At 41.8% G+C, this 13,578-nt stretch overlaps 1 non-coding gene across 1 annotated transcript; it reads left to right on the forward strand.

Moving 5' to 3' along the window:
* The first annotated feature begins 3,763 nt into the window (after positions 1-3,763).
* On the forward strand, positions 3,764-3,870 carry LOC112087381. The gene has a single exon (XR_002900064.1). It is a non-coding gene; the product is annotated as a small nucleolar RNA R71 (small nucleolar RNA).
* Positions 3,871-13,578: the final 9,708 nt, after the last annotated feature.

The following is a 13,578-nucleotide window of genomic DNA, read 5'->3' on the forward strand; positions in this document are numbered from 1 at the left end:
ATCTCTCCCTTTTCCACTCACCAACAAGTATTCCCCCACACTTAGTTCTCACCAAATCTCTCAGCTCCTTGATGATGGAACTTAACACTCAATGAGACTTGCCCTTGTCGCTCTAAACCTAACACTTTCTTCTAAGTTTGATCCAAGGTGGCCTTTCAATCACACACAAAAATTTGGCTTGAAGGAAGGATGGGTTCAAGGTGAGGAAAACTGATCCAGATGTGGACTCAGCTATTTGAGCTAAGGAAGAGGGTGGTAAAAACAGGATTTTAGCTCAAATATGTATATAGGTATCCACAAGCTTATTCAAACAATGCATCACAAGATAATTTCATGTCAAGTTCAAGGTTTTCACTTATTAGAGTTGAGTTCAATTCAAACTTGCTTCTCAGATTCAAACCATTTCAAGCCTTGCAAGCACAGAAGTCATTTCACAAGCATATTTAATCCAAATTCTCAAAGTGATGTACTCTCAAGGAAAGAACCTATCATCACTCCCATTTGCATATGATGCAACCTATATGAAAATGCAAACTAGACTCAATCCTAAAATGTGAATGCAACTACATGAGCATTGTTTTGTGAAAATTTTTTCAGATTTTTCCATTTTTGGGTTTTTATATGCACTTAGATGAATGCAAAATGAGACTCAAAGTGAAAAGGAAAATAAGATCAGAATAAACATGATTAGTAAACACAAAACCCCTCCCCCACACTTAAATAACACAGTCCCTTGTGTTATAAAAGCATGAGAAAGAGAAAATCAAACATGAAATGCAAAAGATAAAGAAAAATGCTAAATGCTCATTTACAAGTGTTTGGAGTGATACCTGGTGTGGTTCTTGTGCAAAATGGGAGTGAGTATCTGCACCAGATGAGGCCAGACACCACTGGAGATGGATTTGGCTTGGCCTGAACTCCCTTGCTGCAGCCTGGTCTTGTGTTTCCCAGGTAGCACACCTAAGCCGCAGGGTTTTTTACTTAGACAACTCGGCCATTCCTCTTTCTGGTGCTACCTAGTTTCTCTTTTCCCAGCTAGCACACCTAACTTGGAGTAAATTGAGAGTCTTCATGCGAGTTAGCTTCCTTTGTTTCCAGGTAGCACGACCAAGTCGCACATTTTTGGACTTAAGATATCTCGGCCATCTTCTTTTTGCTGCTACCCAGTTTCTCTTTTCCCAGCTAGCACACCTAACTTGGAGTAAATTGAGAGTGTATGTGCGACTTGGTTTCTCTTGTTCCTAGGTAGCACAACCAGGTAGCAGAGTTTGGGACTTAGAACTCTTGGCCTGTTCTTCTTTTGCTGCGGCCTGGACATCTTTCACTAGGTAGCACGCCCAGGCCGGAGTAAATTGTGAGTCCTGCTGCGGCCTGGGCTCTTCTTGATCCAAACCGCACACCTAGGTAGCACTGAAGCGTTCTCCAAGTTTTTCAGTCCTTAAACACTTCTCTCAGCTCTCTCACATGCTCCATTCCATTCATCACTGAGCTATGTCCTCCAAAAATCACCTAGAACCTGAGACCAACTCACAAAACCCATCAAAAGATCCTAAAACATAAAAAGAAATGAGAGAAAAGAATAAAAAGATTATATACAAGGATGAGCTTGGGGTGTCTCCCAAGAGCACTTTGTTTAAAGTCACTAAGTTTGACTTTGAAAAACCTGTTTTCAGCTGGGGTGAGGTTGAGCACTGATGCTCTTCAGCACTTCAATGGTCCTGAGCAAGAAAGCTGAGTTGGTTTGCTGCCTTTGGGAACCATTAGACCCTTGTCCTTGAGATCCCACCTTGAGACCTTTGTCCACCAGCTCTTGAATACCATCTGGGTCTTTATCAAAGATGGCCCTTGTGAGACATGCCCTCGCTTCAGCAAACAGACCTGGCTTCCCATTGCAATCCAGCTTATACTTCAGAGAACCATCATCATCAACCCAAGGAGTGAGATCAAAGTCTTGAGAAGAAAGATCAGGTTTAATACTCTTGTCTTCTGATGCTGAGCCATCACTTTTGGTGTTAATCATCCTTAGATCACTAAGTGTAGGAAACCATGAGATGCAAGATGTCTTCTTCTCTGATCAATGGCTGTTCAGTCCCATCCTTGTAAACAGAGTTGGTGTGAGGTTCTTTTTCCATTTCCACATCTGAGAGAGATTGGGATCCACCTAAAATCCCAGCACTTCCTACATACTTCATCTCAAGTACCTTAGGGGGTTCTATCTCTTGAACAACTGATCCACAAAATTCAGCTAAAGGTGGTTGAACAGGGTAAAAGGCATCCTTATCCACCTTTGTAAGCACCACTCTTTGAGTGTCAAAGTCAATCATTGCACCAGTGGTGTTGAGAAATGCAGTTCCAAGCAATAGGGGGAGCTCTTTGGTCTTCTTCATCTTCATGATGACAAAATCAGTGGGGATTACACATTCACCAACTTGAAGTGGATAGTCTTCTAAAAATCCATATGGTTTCTTGGAGTAGGAATCACCAAAGGTGATAGAAGAAGGGTAGGACGTTATAGACTTGACCTTTAGCTTCTCCATCATATCTTTAGACATTATACTCACACTTGAGCCTGAATCACACAAAGCATTCTCAACTCTAAAGTTTTCAAGAGTGCAAGAGATAGTGAACTTCCCTGGGTTGCCTAGCTTTGGGAGGGAGGTGGGCTTCATCTGAGTTGATTCAGAGGTGGAGGCACAATCTGTTAGCTTTGCTTGACCAGTTGGCAGCTCCTTTGTTTCAATAGACACTGAATCATTCCCTTGCTGAACAGAAAGAACTGAACCGGCTGCCCCCACACTTTTGCTCTCAATGTCCTCATTGAATTCATGTAAGAAGCCCATGAAATCATCTATAATGGTGTCCTCACCTACTTGAGTGTGTGCATTCTCAGTAAAAACTTGACCATAAAGGAGGTCTTCAATCTCTTGCACAGCAGCTGAATGGTCCTCATTGGAGTAGATGGCATTGCAATAATCTTTTGATTTTTGAAGAGCTTTACCAGGAAGAGAGACTTGTGGTTCAGAAGTGAAGATGCCCTTGTTCTTTTTAATAGACTTTAGTTCAGTGCCCAGTGTCTCCAGGTCAGATACCATCTTTTGTTTGTCCTAGTAAGAGCTGTTGGAGAAGAACATTGAAATCAGGACTTTTTTGAACAGTTGGTGGGCCAAAACCAGGAGGTGGAGCCTTTGGCTGTAGGCTGACTTGATTTGTGAAGCTATTCCCTTGATTCTGAACCGCTGGGTGCTGAAAATCCTGTTGACCTTGGGAGTTACCTTGGTACTGATTCTGTTGAACAAAGCTTTGAGGAGGGTATATTTGGTCTTGGGGGTTGGCCACATTGTTGCTCCTATAGGACAAGTTCTGGTGGTTGTTGAAGTTGTTGTAACCATTGAACTTGTTTTGATTTCCAATGAAGTGCAACTCCTCTTGAGTGAGACCCTCTTCATTGATATTTGTGAAGCATCTCTTCTCCTCACTCACATAGTGTACAGGCTTTTGAGTGGCAGCTAGGGCTTTGTCAAGCTTTATATTCAACACTTTAAACTTCTCTTCCAGCACTTGGTGTCTACCAGAATCTTCTCCTCTATAGCTTCTATCATAATCTTCCCCATAAGTGTCTTGGCTCATGGCTAAGTTCTGAACAAGTTCCATAGCTGCATTGATTTCTTTTTCCAAGAAATTTCCATTTGATGCTGTGTCCAACTGAATCCTGATCTTAAGAACAGCTCCTCTATACAAAGTGCTAAGGAGGGAGGCTTCTGAAAAGCCATGATGTGGACACTTATTTGTGTAGCTTCTAAACCTGTCCAAAGCTTCTCCAAAGGTCTCATTAGAATGTTGAGTGAAGCTGGAAATCTGGTTCCTTAAATTTGCAGTCCTTGAGCTTGAGAAGAACTTGGATGGAAAGGCAATCTTGCATTGCTCCCATGTGTGGATGGATCCTCTTGGGAGGTTCTTTTCCCACTGATGTGCCTTATCTCCAAGGCTGAATGGGAACAATCTCAGTTTGAAGCTGTCTTCAGATACCCCATTGATCTTAGTGAGATCACAAACTCTGTCAAACTGATCCAGATGCTCCAAGGGATCCTCCATAGGTAAGCCATGGAACTTCTGATTCTGAACCATATTGATCAAAGAGGCCTTCACCTCAAAGTTGTTGTTTTGGACAGGAGGTGGCCTGATTCCTGCTCCATACTGGTGTGCATAAGCTCGGTCATTCTCACCAACAAAGACTGGTTGTGGCTGATGACGTATGGGTGGGTTTAGGTGGGGCTGTGGTGGATTAACCTGAGGTCGGTCTTGGTTCTGGTTACCCTGAGCGTGTCCCTGATGGACCTGAGCCTGAATTCCAATCCCATTACCAGCTCTTTGACCGTGATCAGCTTCTTGAGCCTGATGCTCATTCCCAACTTGCAGATTCATTCCTAACCTCTCCAAGTGAACAGATCTTTCTCTTTGTCTTCTGGCTTGGCTTCTTGTGATCATAAACCTGAAAACAAAGAAAGAGCTTGAAAGGTGATCAGTAAAACAAAATAAACTTGATCTCAAAAACTATATCAGAAACTAATGCTAACAATCCCCACACAATATGGCAACGGCGCCAATTGATAACTAAGGTTTTTAAGGCCTTAGATGGGTTATCAATGCCCTTGTCAAAGTAGTATAAGGGGTGTCAATCCATATGTGTGGTAGTTAGGCACTAGTTTATGTGATAGGTTCTTAAGTCAAGTAATCAAAGATGAGTTTTGTGAAACCAGCAACAAGAAAGCATAAAACAAGAAACAAACAAGCTATGATTAATGAACTAAGCAAGCAAACAAAACAAGATGATGGTGATTAAGCAAATGATAAAAGCTAAACTTCTAGATGTGATCATTGATTAGGGTGCTTTAGATATTGAATCATGATGCTAAGAACATAATGCAACACTTGCTACTCTTTAGTCTAGGTTTCTTAATCAGATTAATTCATTCCCATGACAATAATCCCTTTGCAAATCACTTAATCAAGTCTAACAACCATTAGATATAATCAAGCAATCAGCAAGCATAATGCATCAAGCCTAATAAGTGACCAAACAATCTCTCAACCAAGAAGACTGAATCTTATACAGAAAGACATAACAAGCAATCACATGATCTCAAACATTTCAACTTAGAACTCTAATCTAGACTAATCCTCTCATGAAGGCATTAATCTCTACACTAATCCACTTTCAAACCAAATCATCATTTGTGAAATATGAATCAATGAGCATTAAGAAACAGTTCTAATATGTCATTCATGCATTAAACAAATCATTCCCATGATGAAAAAGGCATAAACCCTTAAGTTAGCTCATTCAGGCATTTCATCAAACACTTTTGGTGCATGAAATGCCTATGAACCCAGATTCCACTTTCCCAAGGAAATCTGGCATTAGGAGCAGCTAACTAAGGAAATGGAATGAGAATCTAAACCCTAAACATCACCAATCAAACATCTAAGCACCCTAATCTACACACCTAGAAGTTTAAAAGATGACTACTCACTAATCATGAAGAACACATCTAATCTTTTGCAAGAGATGATGTCAATCATGATTAGAAGTAGAAATGAGATGATGAGATGATAAGAAACAGACTTGGAATGATCAAATCCCTTCAGATATCTCTTAATCAAAAACGTTTTACACTAAAAAGGAAAGAAAACTAGAGAGAAAACTAAGTAGAAGATAACATTTAGGGTTTTTCTCCCAAAAAAAAAACTATATATACTAAGTGCTAATGGACCGGGTCAGCCCAGGACAAACTGGGTACTGACCCGGCTAAGTTGGGTCAAGTGGAAATCCTGCGGGTTGGTCCAGTATCTCCCAGGTAGCATGCCCAAGTCGCAGTAGATGAAGAACTTGTCTTGTGAGACTTAAATCGCTTTGTCTTAGCCGCACGCCCAAGTAGGAGTGTTTTGCGAGTCTTGCTGCGGCTTAATCTTCTTCTTCTTCAACTCGCAGGACCAAGGAGGTTTCTGGGGAATGTACATGTGCGAGTTGGTCATCCCTAGTCCCAGGTCGCAGGCTCAAGTCGGAGTAAATTGCGAGTGATCATGCGGCTTGGTTCCAGTGTCTCCCAGGTAGCATGCCCAAGTCGCAGTATTGTGGACTTAGCAATTTTCTTGCTCGGGAGCCTTAGACCTCATCCATTGATAGCTTACCCGCACTTCTCAACTCGCAGCATCAATTTCCAGGCATTCGTCTTCAGGCCTGCGAGTTAACCAAGTCGCAAGGCTTTCTCGCAGCATTCAGAGCAGCTTGGACCACTTCGCATTCCGGAGAGTGTAACTTCTAATATACTTGTCCGAATTGAGTGATTTAAGTTGCAGAGGATAGAGGACTCATATATCTAAAACTTTGGTGAAGGAAACTTCGGTGCTTGGGAAGTTGAAAGCTTCCTGGAGGGCTCATCTTTGCACTGCATTTACACGATCAGAGAGAGGCGTCTAGACATGTGTCCGTTCCGGAGACCGTATCTTCCTACTCATAGCTCCGAATTGAATTATCTTGGACGTTCTGGAAAGAGGACTCAAATTTCTATGATTCTTATGAAGGCTCCGGAAACTGAATCGGCCTGGAAGTGCACCGTCCTTCGCCTTCGTCGGAGCTCATCGGTTCGGTCCAAAACGGCAGCGAGACAGGAGTTTCTTCCGACGAGCTTAAATTTCTGCTCACGACTCCGAATTCCATGATTTTACTTGCTTTAGAACCGTGATCCAATCTTCTCCAACTTTGATAAAGCCCCTGACAACTGAATCGGACCGGAAGGTTCCCCGGACAGGCGATCATTCAGGAATATCGGATTGCTCCGGAATGAGGGCGAGACCTGTTCGTCTTCCGATTACCATATCTTTCAGCTCCGTGGTCCAAATGCCTTGATTCCAATTGTTATGAACTCTTGACTCAATTATCTCCAACGTTTATGAAGACTCCGACAGCTGAATCTGACCGGAAGGTTTCCCGGACGGGAGATTTCGGAAACGTGTCTGCACCCGGAGATTTTGGCCGAGAGACTTGACCGCGGTTCGTGTTTTTGGCCGAGAAAGCTACCCGCGGGAAGGATTTTGGCCGAGAACCTTCGACCTTCAGTACACCATTTTGCCGAGAAACCCAAAATTGCTCCTTTTCACCATTTTTGATCATTCCAACTCCATTTCTTCGTCTGAATCACATCCTCCACTCCAAATTGGCTCCAAAAGCACCTGTTTAACACTCCAAAACATGCAAAACTCTCTCGGACCTAATGCAATCTCCTAAGTCCTAAAACAATGCCTAAAGACCTAAAATGCATTAGATAAGACATGATTTGGACTAGAATATGTATATTAAATGATGCAATTTATGAATATATCAGGGCTGTACTTGGCCAGAGGAGGGATAAGAAGCTTCATGTCATCTACTATGCTAGTAGAACCCTTGACTCTGCCCAAGAGAAATATTCCACCATTGAGAAGGAAATGCTGGCAATAGTCTTTGCTTTTGATAAATTAAGAAGCTACCTGGTGGGATCAAAAGTCATTGTATATACTGATCATGCAGCCCTCAGGTATCTGATGACCAAGAAAGATGTTAAGCCAAGACTATTGAGATGGGTTCTTCTACTTCATGAGTTTGATATGGAAGTACAGGACAAAAAGGGTATAGAGAATGGAGCTGCAGACCATCTCTCTAGGTTGAGAGTCACTCTGAAGTCCCTCTTAATGACAGTCTTCCTGAGGAATCACTGATGGTGCTCCACTCTTATTTGGAGTTTGAAGAAGTGGATAGCATCCAAGAGAAGAGGATGCCTTGGTTTGCTGATATTGTGAACTATCTTGCTTGTGGAGTGGAACCACCTGAACTAGATGCTTACCACAGAAAGAAGTTCTTCAGGGATGTCCAAAGATACCATTGGGATGAGCCTTACTTGTATGTCCTGAACAAAGATCAGCTGTATAGAAGGTGTCTTGCTGAGGAGGAGATGCAACCTGTGTTGCAAGAGTGTCATGGTTCAGCTTTTGGGGGTCACATGGGAGCATTCAAGACTGTGGCCAAGGTTCTTCAGAGTGGGTTTTGGTGGCCCACAATGTTCAAAGATGCTCAGCTAGTTGTTTCAGCATGTGATGCCTGTCAGAGGCATGGGAACATATCAAAGAGGAGCGAGATGCCTCAAAATCCAATTCTAGAAGTTGAAATCTTTGATTGCTGGGGAGTTGACTTCATGGGGCCTTTGATTTAATCTTATGGGAATCAGTACATACTAGTTGCTGTGGACTATGTGTCCAAGTGGGTTGAGGCTATTGCTTCCCCTACCAATGATTCCAAGGTAGTAGTGAAGTTGTTCAAGAACACTATCTTCCCAAGATTTGGAGTACCAAGGGTTATCATTTCTAATGGAGGATCTCATTTTGTGAATAAGACCTTGGAGGGATTGCTGAGAAAGCATGGAGTGAAACACAAGGTAGCTACTCCTTATCATCCTCAAACTACTGGCCAGGTTGAAGTATCTAATAGACAGATTAAAGCCATTCTTGAGAGGACTGTTAGCTCAAGCAGAAAAGATTGGAGCAAAAGGCTAGATGATGCATTGTGGGCTTATAGAACTGCCTTTAAAACTCCAATTGGGACATCACCTTTCAATCTGCTATATGGGAAGAGCTGCCACCTTCCTGTTGAGCTGGAGTACAAGGCTTTGTGGGCTGTGAAGTTGCTGAACTTTGATATCAAGACAACTCAAGAGAAAAGGGTCATTCAACTCCATGAACTTGAAGAGATCAGGCTTGGGGCTTTTGAGAGCTCCAAAATTTATAAAGAAAAGACCAAAGCTCTGCATGATCAAAAGATTCTGAAAAGGGAGTTCAAGGATGGTGATCTGTTGTTGCTGTTCAACTCTAGGCTTAAGTTGTTTCCTGGAAAACTTAAGTCTAGATGGTCTGGTCCCTTTAAGGTTCTTGAGGTCAGGCCATATGGAGCTGTTGTGTTAGAAGGCAAGAATGGTCAAGAATTTGTGGTAAATGGCCAAAGAATCAAGAACTACCTGGTCTCACAAAGGAAGGAGGAAGCTACATCAGTTCCCCTTCTTGATCCACCACCAGCCTGTTAAACAGGTTTCCAAAGTCAAACTTAGAGACTTTAAACAAAGTGCTCTTGGGAGACACCCCAAGCATCTTTTGTAAATATGCTTTTAATCTTTTGATTTCTTTCTTTTTTATGTTTTAGGATGTTTTGATGGGTTTGTTTATTGTCTACAGGTTACAGGTTTGAGTGTTCAAAGATGAAAAGGAATGAAGGAGTGGGCAAAAGCTTGTGCTCGGTTTTGAGCATGGTCACCGGCCACGGTCAGATAACAAGGTGTGGCAAGCTTTTTAGCTAAGCCACGAGAGAGGAATCACGGTCCTAGGTGTGGCCGTGGCACAAGAAGCAACCATTCGGGGTTTGCCACGGTTAAGGGACACAGGACTGCAGCCGGCCGTGGCAAAGCAAAGAAGAATGGACCTAGGATCGTGTTTTACACGGCCAAGAGACACGGGAAGAAGACATGACCGTGGCAAGAAAAAACAATGAATGACCAAGGTTTTGTGCTTGCCACGGTGAGTTTGCCACGGGGAGAAGACTTGGCCGTGGCACATGTTGGAAAAGAAGCAATCGTTCGGGGACTGCCACGGTCAGATGACACGGGACGCTCTAGGCCGCGGCAGAGAAAGCACAAACCTTCGGCGTTTGACACGGTCACGTGCCGCGGTCAACAAAGGCGTGGCAAAATTTTTGAAAAGTCTTGACCGTACAGATGTTGACCGGTCAAAGACGCGCCCTTTACAGCTGTTCCCCACCTGGTCTTCTTCCTCACACGAGTTTGCCTCATTCTCTCTATTTCTTGAACTTTAAACACTCATATCTCTCTCGTTCTTGAACCAAATTGAGGAATTCCAACTGCATTGAACTCGTAATCCTGTCTAGTTTCTTGCTGCACATTCGTTTTTCACTCGAAACTTGAAGATTCCAAGGTATTTTAGTCTGTTAAAACTCACCTTTTCCATGTCTTAATATACTGTTCATGAACAAGAAACACATGGAATCGATTTTAATAGGCCTCTTGATACCTTGGAATCATTTTGTGAATGTTGTGCAAGTAGAATGGATAGGAAATGCATGGATCTTGCTTGAGAATGACCTGTTCTTGGAATTTTTGGGAAATTTCTTTAAATTCATCAAGTATTTCGATTTTTTTTTTTAGAAATTGTGTCTCATGCTGAACTCTTTGTGTGCATTGCTTCTTGCCATTGCTTTGAGTTTATTGAGTTTTTAACCAGCTTGAGACACATTCTATTCTAGTGAAATCGATCTGTACCACCCCTGAACTTGGTGTATTTTTGGAAAACTTTTGTCGTTCTCTTGCTTTGGTGCTCACAGCTGTTTGAGAAAATGCAGGATGGGAGGAACAAAAATAACAGCGGCCATGGAGAAATCGAAAGAAGAGAAAGCTGGAGCTTTAGAGGATCAGATTATACCTTTTGGGCATAAAGTTTTCAAGAAACAGAAGAAACAGAGAAAGCCAAAGAATCCAGCTGAGAAGAAAGCAAAGAATGTGGCTGCACCAAAGAAAACCAAGGCTTCTACTTCAACGAATTCTGGTAAAGAACCCAGCCATTAACCCTCCAATTCGCAAATGCAAGAGGACCGCAAGTTCCAAGGGTAAAGAGCCAGTTGAAGAGCAGAGCACAACTACGACCACCGGTTGTGAGAATGAGGAGCCAATAGATCTTGACAGAAGGATGGGAGCAGGGCGGTACCATTTTGATCCTTATTTTTTGGGTGAACCTGATTATCACACAAGGAAGCTGTATTCACGAGTTAACAGCCTTCAAAAATGGTGCAAATGGCAAGACAAAACGATCCACAAGCTCGTTGACTGTGTTAGGCAACTAAAGAAGAAGGTGAAGAAACTCACAGCTCCAGCTGCCTCACCCAAACAAGATACAAGAGAAGAAGTGGGAGAAAGCTCAGCCGCTCATGACCTTGTGTTCCCACCAGGAAAAGAAGACTGGGTCAACCCGGCCACAGCGTTCCTACCAGACTCACCTGAGATACTCAACTCCATCATGTTCTACCTCCAACCCATCCCACTACCTGGGATCAGACCTCAGCGATTGAGGTAAACACTCCAAACTCTGTACATATGCATGTAGATCTTCTTTTACTCTTTGCATTTTACTTGTTTGCTTTGCTTTAACTCCTTTCTCATGCTTTTATAACACAAGGGACTGTGTTATTTAAGTGGGGGGGAGGAGTTTCATCTTTTACTAATCATGTTTTCTCTGTTCTTATTTTACACTTTGAGTCTTGAGTCACATTCTTGCATACATTCATATAGTTTCATCTAAGTGCATATAAAAAAAACAAAAAAAAAATGAAAAATTTGAAAAATTTTCACAAAAAATGATCATGTAGTTGCATTCTCATTTTTAGGATTGAGTCTAGTTGCATATTCATGTAGGCTGCATCAATGCAAGGGAGTAATGATAGGTTTTTCCTTGAGAGAATATAACTTTAAGAATTCGGTTCACTGCCCTAGTTTCTAGTTCTTTGTTGCATGTAAACAAGAATGAAATCAAGACTGATCCATGCTTTGAACTTGTTGAGTGAATCAAGCTTTGATTAGTCCAGCCTAGTCTAAGTGAAATCCTTAATTCAAAAATCTAATTATCATTGCTTGTGCATGTCATTGTGAACTCATGGGTACCCTTAAAATATTTGAGCTCTCTTATCCCTTTTACCACTCTTTGCTAGCTCAAATAGCTGTTCTCTCACTTTGAAACAGTTCCCTGCCTTTAACCAAACCTTCCTTGAAGCCTGAAACACTATAGTGAGAGATGTGAGGCCTTTTTCTGAATAAACTTGACAGAAAGTGTTGGGTTTAGGGCGACAAGAGTAGAGTCTCATGTAGATCTAGCTCAGCATCATGAGTCTAGAGTAGGCTAGGAAGAGTTCTTGAGAAACACTGAGTGGAAAAGAGGAAGTTTGAGATGAAAACCAGGGGTTGAAAAAGAAAAGAAAGAGATTTGGGGTCTGCTGTGTAAAGAAAGAAAAGCTCTTGTGTTTTGAAAAAGAAAGTCTAGCCTCTAAGTAAAAAGAAAGAAAAGAAGCCAAAAAGGCTCAAGTGTTTGAAAACAAAAGAAAAGAGGCTAGAAGGTGTTGTATGAGAAAGAGCTAAATGGAATATTCAGACCCCAAAACCCGAGTTTAAGGTTGAGAAGATGAATCCCCTGGTGAGAAAAAGAACGAGAGTGAAGTGAGGAGAGGGTTGATAAGGTAATGAATGTTTTAAGAGAGGAGTAGCTAGGATGTGATCTTCATGGGGCATTGGGTAGATGGGATTCTGCTCTTGTATGCACCAGTTGCCTTTTACCCTTAGCATTCTGTTAAAGTTTATTCCTTCTTGAGTGATCCCTTGATCCCTTGAAGACTATAAATACTTGTAATTTAGGTCGTTTTTAGAGAAAATTTTTCAAACTTTTACATAAACCCTTTTTCTAGCCGTTTTATGTGATTTTTTTAACAGGATTCTCCAACTCTTAGTACATCAATAGAGAAGCTTTCTTTCATCTCTTTTCTTTACTGTTTTGATTCCTTTCATTAAAACCAATGATGATGTCGACCTCAGCCATGGCTGAGTAGATCCCGAGTTGGGCATAGGGTTCACGAAAGGGGCTCTCATAATCGATTACGACATCTAAGTTTTTAGATGTGAGATTTTAACTATGTTCTCTGTTTATTCTTATTCTTAATGCATGTATGCTTGATTGATCACGTCGTATCTGATCTAGATAGTTAGTGTTACAAAAGTTTTCATTAAGTATCCGACCTAAAATTGCATGAATATCAGGCGCAGACCTGTAAAAATATTCCAATTCTAGACGAGATAGACAGACACGAAAGAGAACTTCGAAGACTTAGATGAACGCAAGGAATGGTCGACGACGACCAGCCTGGAGATCCTGTTAACCGCAACTTAAATTTGGACAAGGATGGGTCCGAACATGGTGAAAATTGAGAAAATGATCACAGAGAAGGTGATCATTCTCGACAAGATGGAGAGGAGAATGAGATCCCTCCAAGAATTCCTCAGAACTGAGAGAGAGAAGAACGTGAAGATCTTGATGCACCTATCAATGTAGCCGATGGTAACAACCAGGAGATGCAGCCGAATGGACGCAATAACCGTCTTGTTCAACAAGAAAATTAACACCGAAGACAAGCCAGGAATTATCGCATAGCTGATTTTGATGCACCCACTCAGAATTTCAAAATCGATCTGCAATTCAAGTACCATTCCTGAACCGGAATGAGTTTGAAGTCAAGCCTCAAATAATGTCTTTGGTGAAACAAAACCAGTTCCATGGAATTCCTCCGAACATCCAATGGATCACATTGAGCTTTTTGAAGAAATCTGCAGCATGATGAGAACGAACCAAGTTCCAGAAGATTATCTTAAGTGTAAGGTGTTCCCTTTTTTATTAGCAGATAAAGCTCACCGTTGGTTGAAATCTTAATATACTAAGTCAAGGTCGAAC

This window comes from Eutrema salsugineum, unplaced genomic scaffold (assembly GCF_000478725.1).
Source record: "Eutrema salsugineum unplaced genomic scaffold, Eutsalg1_0 scaffold_18, whole genome shotgun sequence".
NCBI classification, from domain to species: domain Eukaryota; kingdom Viridiplantae; phylum Streptophyta; class Magnoliopsida; order Brassicales; family Brassicaceae; genus Eutrema; species Eutrema salsugineum.